The 11002-nt window shown below is 40.8% G+C and overlaps 1 pseudogene; it reads right to left on the reverse strand.

Moving 5' to 3' along the window:
• The window catches only part of LOC112343819, a 19518-nt pseudogene continuing 8516 nt past the window's right edge, over window positions 1-11002 (reverse strand).

Consider the following 11002-nt stretch of genomic DNA (forward strand, 5'->3'; position numbering starts at 1 on the left):
TAAGTAGAATCTCGTAGAATCTATTCAGCAATTCTATGTACTTCAGGTACTATAGTGATTCAAGTAAAATCCAAAAAAAAAGGGAAACATCTACAATACAACGTTTTGAGCGCTCTTCTCTTGTCTTCTCTCGAGTAAAAGCTTTGATTCTTCTAGCTCTCTCTTGCCTCCTGTTTTCTTACGATTCGCGTCGGGTTCTCCTTTGACAGGCGCCCTCGCCTTCCTTCTCAATCTCGTTGCCTGTCGCGTCGTCCTCCGCCTTGTCCTTGGAATCGTCCGGGCTGGAGATGTCTTCCTTCTTGGACTTCTCTACAGTCACCTGAACCATGAGAATCCAAAACTAGCGCAACTCTATTGCTAATTGTACCTTCGTCTTGTTGGGGGGCGATTTCTTGCCACCAAAAAGAATCTTAAACAGCGTGACCACCAAGATGAGCGGGATCAAAGCTATGGTGCTCAAAGAAATGGTTGGGAACTTCTCGGCCTTCTCCAGAAGATCCTGTGTGTCACAAACGAAAAGAAAGTAAGAATACGAGACAAAGTCCATGCTCATGTGTTTTACTTACAAGAATCTTTTCCTTCTGTGACGCCAAAGCCGGGATGTCGGCAACCTTGCGCAGGTACTCAAACATCTTTGCCTGAAAAGATTCAAGGTCGTCACACACACACACAAGAAAGAAAACAAAAGACAGACAAAAGAAGACAAAGGAAAAGTACCTGGATGCCGTCAGGACTCGGAGTCGCTTCTTCAATTTTTTGCTTCTCCCTCTCAGCCTCGTACTTGGGCTTCCATTTCGTCTCCCTGTACTCTGCTGCCACAGCCTCGTCGGTCGCCACCAGGATGTTGTCAAAAAGAATGCCGTCCTGCATCGTCCAGATCTCGATCCCTATCGCCGAGATCGGCTCTAGATCCGGCCTGTCCAACTCGAAGTACTCCGGGTTCGGTATTTGCTTCGGAGCCCAGATCCCCTTGTAAGCCGGGTTGTCGATCACTTCGGAGGATACCACTTCCCCTTGTAGTCCGGGTTCCTCTTCATGGGCCTCTTCCATTCTCCACACCCAGACGCTTCCTCACACTTTGGGTTGCTGATCTTCGGGGGCTCCCACTCGCCATCCTCTTCGTCGTCCCAGTTCGCGGGCTTGCTAGCTTCCGGATCGTCAACCTCGTCCGGCTCGTTGTCCAGCCAGTCATCGGGCTTGACCGCCTCCGCGTCCTCGATCTCCAGTGGAGCGTCCTCGTCCCAATTCTCGGGCTTGGTCGCTTCCGGATCGGGGATCTTCGCCCGCTCGTCCCAGTCCTGGGGCTTCTTGTCGTCGGGATCGGAGATGGTCTTGGGCGGGATCACGGCCGGCTCGAAGTCGCTCGAGAGGAGGTCGACGCTCTTCTCCTCCTTGCCGTCGACGAGGATCTTGAGCGTGTTGTTCGGGTAGATCACTGCCGTGTAGACGTGAGAGAGCTTGTCAGCCACTGGCGGTACTTGAGGTGATGCTCGATGTGCTTGTCGGATTTGGGGCCCTTGTGCTTGTAGATGAATTGCACCTTGTTGGTGTTTCCACATTTGTCTGGCCCAAACATGATTGAGTAGGGGGATTCATTACTGAAATTGCTGGGCGTCCATTGCAAGAGAAGGAACTTGAGATAGGCGATGCCACACTCTAATCCCTTCTGGAATTATAAAGATTGGGTTTAAACCTTAGTCAAACACAGAATAAGGGAGTTAAATTATGCTTTAAGTTAGTCATCCATGTTTAGCTTACCCAGTATCTTTATTATATTTTTGGAATTCATCAAAAACTAAAAAACTCAAAAGTAGTTTTATGGTGAAAAACCTTAAGAGAATATTAGATTTTGTCAGATTATAACATTGGTATTGGAGCCTAATTTAATTCTCATGGCTGACAAATATGGAAGGAAAACCAAGGTTATGGTGACTAGAGGATAACTTAAATATGATTGTAGATGATCATTCCTAAAGGATTGTTAAGCACCAAATTAAGGTAATAGAATAGAAAAAAGGCTTGTAAACAAAACCCTCCTTTGTAAAAAAAATACATGCTTTAAGATTTTACTTTAGTCCCAAAAATTAATTTTTAAAACAATCACAAAAGCTTACTAAATATAAAATGACACTAGATTGCAAATTTAAATGCAAGAATGACAAAGTGTATATTTGACAAAATGATATGTTAAAGTTTAGTACTGTGGAGTCCACTATTGTATGTCTACACAGGATCAAGAGATATGGACTTTGACACGACGATTTTTTGATAAAATGCCATACCAACAGCTAGTTTCTTGGAACACCATGCTTGATGCTTATGCCCAACACGGGTATATGGTAGAAGCAAGGGTCATGTTCAATTCAATGGTGGAGAAGGACGTAATTTCTTGGACTAGAATGCTTGCTGCCTATGGCCTTAGTGGCCAGAGTTCACTTGCAAGAAAAACTTTTGCCCAGATGCCAGGGAAGAATGAAGTTTCTTGGGATGCAATGCTCAGTGCATGTACCCAAGCAGGGGATTCGGTTTCTGTGTTTAAGATGTTTCACACTATGCAGATGGCCGGCATTTACAACCAAGTTGGATTTGTCTCCGCCCTCAATGCTCACGGCCAAGTTGGCAGTGTTAAATGTGCTAGAAGTTGCTTTGTTTCGATGGCTTTTGACTGTGGCATTCAGCCTGCATAATCGATGGCTTGGCAAGAGCTGGTTACATTGACAATGCAAGAGAACTCATCGGAAACATGACATTTGTTCCCACTTCTTTGAATTGGCTGTGCCTTTTAGCTGCATGTCAGAGCCTCGAGTGTGGAACCTGCATATCAAAATGGGTGTCTGGACTTGCGAGCAGCAGAGCTATGTATCCTCTCCTGGCAAATGTATGGGCTTGGCATTGTTAGAATCTAAGGGGAAAAAAACTGCTGCCTAGATTATGTTGTCAAATTGCTCAAGAATTTAAGACTAGAAGTACCAATTGCGTTTCATGCTTGATAATTTCAAATATTGACAAAATGGGAAAAAAACTAAAAATCATTTGTCTATATAACACCCAACATTCCCAGGATCTGAGGGTGGACCTCCTGGACCAAAGAGGCTCTGAGAGATCGCGAGCAACTTCAATCAGACAGATACCTTGCAATACCTAGCGATTGAGGTGTGTGGAAAGTGCAGCAGGCGAAAATTGTGTTTGATGATCCGCCTGAGGGAATGTGTTTGATTCTATGTGAATGTTCTCAAAACTCTTCATGGAAAACTAGAAAACGATCAATGTTTGATGCCTGACGACGATACTTGCTGCCATGATAGGTACTAACAAAGCAAATATTCCTTTGTGCCATGATGCTCACATGAAGCTCTTCAGAGCGATGGAGATGGAATGCGATGCCCTTGTCATGGCAGCGTGGGGCTGCTTTCTTCTGCAATCGACACTCCAGCCGACTCGATCCATCGCCTTGGACTCCTCCAAATCGTGCGGTCCTTCGGTATCTGACCTAGTCTCGCTGCACCAAACGACGATTAAGTCAATGCAAGTGCTATGTCCATATCACCCATGTTTTGTATTACAGATTGGGCTTTACAGGAATCTTAGACAAGCACTCTTGATTCCTCTGACAACAGCACGCAATGTAGCTCCGACCTCTCAAACTCCTTGTCCATAGGATAGTGGTGTGAGGTTCAGGGCCTTGGGCCACTGAACGAAGTATTAATGCTAAACTCCCAAGCATGGAGCTAAGGAGTGATGGAACCGGACTATGGAGCAACTCTTGGGCATACAGCCTAAAGAGTGAAGGGACAGGAACCAAGAGTAATTTGGAACAATCCTAGAGTATCTAACATCCCAATGCTAGGACTAATATGCAAAACGGAGTTAAATGGAGTCTGGCACTATTTCGGCATACCAATGGCCTAATGCAAGGACATGGGTACTTTACCAGCTAGCATGGAATGGAAGTTGGGCTTATACCCAAGCTAGACGCAGAACAAGGACAAGCATGCAAGTGAGAGCTAAACTATGCCGCAGGTTAGTCGGCCATGCTCTACCTACCCACTATCCCTACTATACATTTGAAACCCCTCACAGCCGGAGCAAAGAAACCAAACCCATCGGTAAGGTTTAGATAGATTATTGTAAACAGGCAAATAGAGTTGTTTACACAGTCATGCTCGATAGAGAGGCGAGTTATGTGACTAGTCGACAATAACTACCCCATGACTAAAGATTTCACCATGCACACGAAGTGCCGAAGCCAATCTGCCGATACTGGCCCAAATTCAAAGATCAATAGATGGACCATATCAAAGTCAGAGACAATGATATCTTAGAGACTTAAGTATCAGTGATTAAATCTTAGATTAAAACATAAAAGTATTCCAAGTAAGTTATCATCCGATAAACCAGTATTATAGTATAGAAACCACCAAGATCATCATGATTGGAAAACATAAGATTCACTATCCAACAAAATTCAATAGTTAATGTATCATCAAGAAACCTCAATGATAAAACTTAACGATCAAATACTGTAGATAGAATGCCAAATAACTTATAAAAGATAACTCAAAGAACACAAAGTAACATTGATTGGTAAGCAAAATGCTCGTGAATGTATCAATCAAAGGAGAGAAATATCATAACTAACTCGAGCAACAATCAATAGAATAAAATGAATGTTGCAGAACCAACAAATATTGTTTATGTCAACTATCACACTAGCCAATGCAAATAAATCCCAGGCAACAACACCAAGGAACTTAAGTTGCCTAAAGCAGTGTCAGTAACATCCTATTGATATCTCAACCCAAGAGATCATTCCAGAGCAAACCACAAGGAACTGTGGATATTGGGAAAAGCTATAAGCCATCAAGGAGAATAACTAACCATCACGAAAGATCATCAATCATTCTATAATAAAGAGAGATGTATAATCATTGTCGAAGAAAGAATCTACCATCCCGAAGAATAACAAATCATTCTTGATCAACAATAATCAAGCAAAACCTTTTGACAAAGATAATTCTTAGATGATAATCAATTATCACCAATGATTGCTAGATGCAAAAGCCAACTTCAGCATTGAAGCTAATGAGCCAAAAATGTTTTCCCTAATAACTTATAACAAATGGAACAATGAGCATAAAAACTCAAAGAACCAAAAGTTTGAAGAAGTCTATAGCCAAGTCTTGCCTAAAATGATCACAAGTCTTACATGAACTCATTTCAATACCAAAGAAGAAATCATGGCATAACCCACAATATCCCCCTCAACACATCCATAAGTTAAACTTCAAAATGTAAAGCTAATGAAAAGCATAATTGCATCAATCCAAAAGTCAAGCACAATGAAGCTATGCTCAACAAGTGATCACTAAACGATCCTTCATGAATTCATTTATAGCAAGACGTAACTCACTTCATAACAAGCATAAGAAAAATCATCAATGATCAATATATTTTAACTCAAATCTAACAAAGATTCAAACATTCCAATATCAATCATTAACTCTTCATCTCGTAAAGCTAGCATAGTTCACGACTAAATCACTTTTCAAGGAAAAGTCAAAGCTCAACCCCTACTAAATAATCTCGTCTAGAACACAACTAACTCAAACTTGCCACTCAATTTATTTGAATATCAACATAGTTGCTAACTAGCAAATGCACAAATGCCAATAATATAAAGCCATAGCCAAATCATCAACACTATTTTCATCGAGACTAATGAAATTCAACATCAATCTTTCGGAGAGATATTTTATTTCACTCAAATCTCAACATTAACAATGTCAATGATAAGGCATTACTTCAATGTCATCAACACCATAACAAAGCTAGAAGAAAGCACGAGTGAAAACACTTCCTCAAGGAGTAAATCACCACATCCAAGACTCAATGAAATCTAACACCACAGACTAGACATAACCAAATGATATCAACAGAGATAGAGTCAATATGCTAACATGGAAAACCCATGTAAGTCTAACGACACGATTCTTCGCAACACCATTCAGTAAAGCAAGTCCATCACCGCTAAATCATTATCGAGCAAAGCAAGTATCAAAAGTCCTCAATGAAGTCTACAAGCAATTATTAGTCGCTAAGCAACTAACAATCACTCTTTCAACTTGCCTTCAAAGGACCCAACACTAAACTCATATCATCAAGTATGAGATAAAGGACAAACATAAACTAAATGACCCCTCGAATCCAACTTAGCTGTAATAAGCTCATTATCACATTTACCCAATAGCTCTAAGCATGCCTTGAAGAAGCTAGCTACACATGATCAACACTTAGTCGAAACAAAAATGAAGATTATAAGATGGACTCATATTGGTACATAACCTCCACTTAGACAAGCTATAGTACAGGTACTAATATCTTAAACTCAAACAACTAAGTTGGACATTACTATCCTTAGCTAAGGTGCAGGACCATCAAGATCAAGTCAAGATCAGTGAGAGCTCACTACTTTTATAGAGTTTAACGAAATGCAAGGTGCAACCTGCTACTAAACATAATGCTACAGAAAAAAGGCACAAGGGTCACCCTTCTTCGAAAAGTGTAATAGCCACTTTTCTACACCAACTCCAGACTTTATCCAACTTAATTGCCTTAGCTTTAAAAGTTAACATCCTTTTTAGGCCGCATCATAAAAACTACATACTAAGGTCTAAGGTAACTAAAGTCAACTCCAACCCTTTCACTAGTTTGTGTTGACTTACGAAAATGGAATGGTTTTCAAGCAAAGTGATCAATAAATCAGCCATTGGAAAAGTCTAAGAAAATTTGTGGAAATTTTCTATCCTAGAGAAAGAATGATTTTCAGTCTAGAAGTGCAAACTTTCAAGACTCAATCAACTTCTTCCTACTAACAAGTTCACATAGGTTCCCCTTAACATAAATTTTCAAGACCCAACAGCATGCTAAACAGTGAATATCTTGCCCATATTTCAAACATCCAACACCGACATCCACAAAATGCAAAATGAACATCCAAGACTTGATCACGAAGACTATATCTTCAGATATCTACATTGCATTAACACTCTTCTTTAATCATTTTCAAGATCTAATGTAAAGTCAAAACACTAACAAAAAAAATGACATGGAAAATCAAGCTCTAAGGAAAATTCCTCATCACTCGAAATAACAATGCCACTTCTACTAACACAAGTGCTAGTGATGTCAATGCCTCAAGTACATATCTTCATCCAACAATCTACTCCAAGTGCTAACGGATAAACTAACAAGCCATAGAAAGTGAATGCTATAACCCTTTCCAACATTTTATGGGCAACCTCTCACGGAAACAAGGAACTAACTTAAGCTTAGCATAATGGACCACTATCGAGAACCCAGTCAAAGTTACTAAAATGCTACTTCATGCAAGTAGACTAGCTTCACCATCAACCACTTTAGGGTTGATCATCATTTAACTAAGCAACTTCGTAAACACATTGATCATAATTATATGGATATGATAGAAATATCACAATGACTTGATCATCAATTGAGCAACACTTCTCTCATAAACTTTCTTAGATTGGACTGAAGGCAGTGTGAACGAAAGCCTAAGGTTTAGTCAAAGATGAGACCAAAAAGAGAGTTGTCAGGAACGAAGGATCAAACACGTAAATCATTTTCTCTTCTTGGAGAAATGATTCGCAACGAGGTGCTAACTCATTTTGCTCATGTTCACATCATGCAATCAAGAGTCCCTACCTTGATGCATGTTGGAAATGATAGTCTTGTAAATGGTGAGTCATGGGATGGATAACAGTGAAGTGCTAAACCATTTTGTCTAAGCTTGCTATTAAAAGACTTAGGTTACAATACTCAATTCTTTTCCGGGGAACCTTGCTATTGCTCCTGGAGTAGCTTGGTGTTGGATTAGTTTTGAGTTTGGTTGGATAGAGAGCGACATGAGTTTGTCTGTTTTGTGAACAAAAAGTTAGTGGTGTTTAGTGTTATAAGTCTCTATTGGTGGAGTGTGGCATTTATATTGCACTTTGTCAAATCAAGTTTACATTTGATACTCACATAAACCTTTGAAGTAATGATAATGGCATTGCTTGTACGGCAATGACTACTTGAACCAATAGATTAATCTTTATAGTCTTTAATTGATCCACTTATAATCATGCCTTGAAAGGATCCACTAGTGCTGTTGCGAATATGACTTCGGGTATCGAAAGTTACCTGTCAGCTAGTCTTTACGGACACTCTTTCCTTACTGCTACGATGGCAGAAGGTCGGTATTACTGGTTCCCTTTATTAGCCCCTCTTGTTCAAGTGTTAGTAAGCTGGGTTTAGCACATGTACTTAGCCAGATGGACATAAGGTAGGAACTCCTATGTATTTTTAGCTGAGCATACTCAGCCTGGCTCTTAGTTCTCTTTTGCTCTGTTTTGCATTAGCTTGACAAGAACCCTTGCGTATTGAAATTAGTCCCTTAATATCACTGGATGATAATTTACCGTGTTTGCCAAACACCCTCGCTATCATGCCCTTTGTGTTAGTCTCATTTCGGTCCCAAATGCTATTTATGGAAAGTGTCCAGATTTGCTTATTTGGCATATCTACGGAATGTAGAGATTGTCCTGAACACAATGGTGTTCGTCCTGTGTCCAAATTCGCAATCTAGCACCATTCCATATTTAGTAAATTTCGAGCTTGTCCTAGAGACTAACTCCTGATACTAAGTGAAGCTTGGGGTGAAAGCCCAAAACATGTGTTCCTCAAGGGGGTGGGGGGGGGGGGGGGCTGTGGGGTGTTCCAAATATATAGTAGGGATAATGGGTATGTCAGGCATGGCTAACCAACCTGAGGCATAGTCTAGCTCCCGCTTGCGTGCCTATCTTTGTTCTGTGTCCAACTTGGGTCTAAATCCAAGTTCCATTCTATGTTAGCTGGTGGAGTACCCATGTCCTTGTGTTAAGCCACTGGTATGCCAAAATAGCGCCAGACTTTGTTTGGCTCCATTTTGCGTGTTGGTCCTGGCATTGGGTTGCTGGTTGCTCCATGACTGTTCCAGGTCGCTCCAGGCTTCTGTCCCTGTGCTCCTTGGGCTGTATGCTTGGGAGTTGCTCCGTGGTCCGGTTCCATCACTCCTTGGCTCCACACTTGGGAGTTTGGCATTGTTCCCTTGTTCAATAGCCCAAGGCCTTGAACCTCGGGTTCTGCACCACTATCCTTTGGACACGTGGCATGTGACATGTGGCATCTATCACGTGGCATAAAGAGGGTTTATGTTCCGCTTTGTGGTGTTATCCTATGGTAAATCACCATAAGAGGTAAAAACCACATACGCTACATTTGGTATCAGAGAATGAGTTTTGGCGAGTACTATCCAATGAGATTGGGCAACTAGTCTCGTTGCATACGCAGAGATGAAAATGATGATCCGAATGGGTACACGTTTGGGTGCAAAGGCTTTGCAATTGTTCCTTGGATATGGATTTGGTTACCTTTTTGTACCTTATGATGTGAACTTGCTCTTGGGCTCATAGAATGGATTTGAGGTGTACCGTTTTACATGAGTTTACGCTTGGGCTCGTGAGTGAGGCACATTAGCAACTCGAGGTTACACTTTGAGTTGGTAGGATTAATGTTAGTTTATCGGTGGTTTCATAAGTTGTTCCATGTACCATGAGTGAAAGTAAACTTTCCTTGGGTTTGCTATGAGTGGCAAATAGGCTGGTCCATAGCTATTTAACACGGCACTAGTGGATCCTTCCTAGGCATGATTATAAGTGGATCAATCAAGACTGTAGGGATTAGTCTATTGGTTTAGGTAGTTATTGCCGTGCTCTCTCATAAACTTTTCTTGGATTGGACTGAAGGCAGTGCGAAAGCAAGCTTGAGGTTTAATCAAAGTAAAGACCAAAAAGAAGGTTGTCAGGGACGAAGGATCAAACACATAAATCATCTTCCCTTCTTGGAAAGATGATTTGCAATAAGGTGTTAACTCATTGCTCGTGTTCATATTATGCAATCAAGAGTCCCTACCTTGATGCATCTTGGAAATGATGGTTTTACAAATGGCGAGTTGTGGGATGGATAGTGGTGAAGCACTAATCCATTTTGTCTAGGCTTGCTATTGAAGATTTGGGTTGCAATGCTCAATTCTTTTCCGAGAAACCTTGCTATTGCTTTTTGAGTAGTTTGGTGTTGGATTAGTTTTGAGTTTGGTCGGAAAGAGAGTGGCATTACTCGTAGTGTTGCTCAATTGATGATCAAGCCATTGTGATTATTATATTATATCCATGTGATAGTGAGCAATGTGTTTACTAAGTTGCTTGGTTAAATGATGATCAACCCCAAAGTGGTTGATGAAAAAGCTAATCTATTTACACATAGTAGCATTGTAGTAGCTTTGACTAGATTCTTAATGATGATCCATTATGCTAAGTTTAAGTTGGTACCTTGTTTCCTTGAGGGGTTGCCCATTGAGGTGTTAGAAAAGGGTTATAACATTCATTTGCTATAGCTTATCGGTTTATCCGTTAGCATTTGGAGTAGATTGTTAGATGGAGAAGGTGTGTAGTTGAGGCATTGACATCACTAACACTTGTGTTAGTGAAAGTGGCATGTTATTTTGAGTGATGAGAGGTTTTCTTTAGAGCTTGATTTTCCATGTTATTTTTCTTGTTAGTGTTTTGGCTTCACATTAGATTTTGAAAGTGGTTAAAGAAGAGTGTTAATGCAATATGGATATCCGAAGATGTGGTCTTCATTAAACGGGGCCTTTTATTTTCCAGCAAAACACCAAAAAACCGGGTGTGGTTTTGTTAAGCACGAAACCAGCAAAGAGCCTTTATCTAGAGGAGCTTACAATGAAAGTACCTATGGAAAGGGGGGTTGTACGTGAACTAGAGCCTAAAGGTCTTTTGAGATGTGGTCTTCGTGATCAAGCCTTGGATGTTCATTTTGCCTTTTATAGATGTCGGTGTTGGAAGTCGGAAATATGGGCAAAGATGTTCGATGCTTAAGTATACTATGG

This window comes from Selaginella moellendorffii, unplaced genomic scaffold (assembly GCF_000143415.4).
Source record: "Selaginella moellendorffii unplaced genomic scaffold, v1.0 SELMOscaffold_218, whole genome shotgun sequence".
Classification (NCBI taxonomy): domain Eukaryota; kingdom Viridiplantae; phylum Streptophyta; class Lycopodiopsida; order Selaginellales; family Selaginellaceae; genus Selaginella; species Selaginella moellendorffii.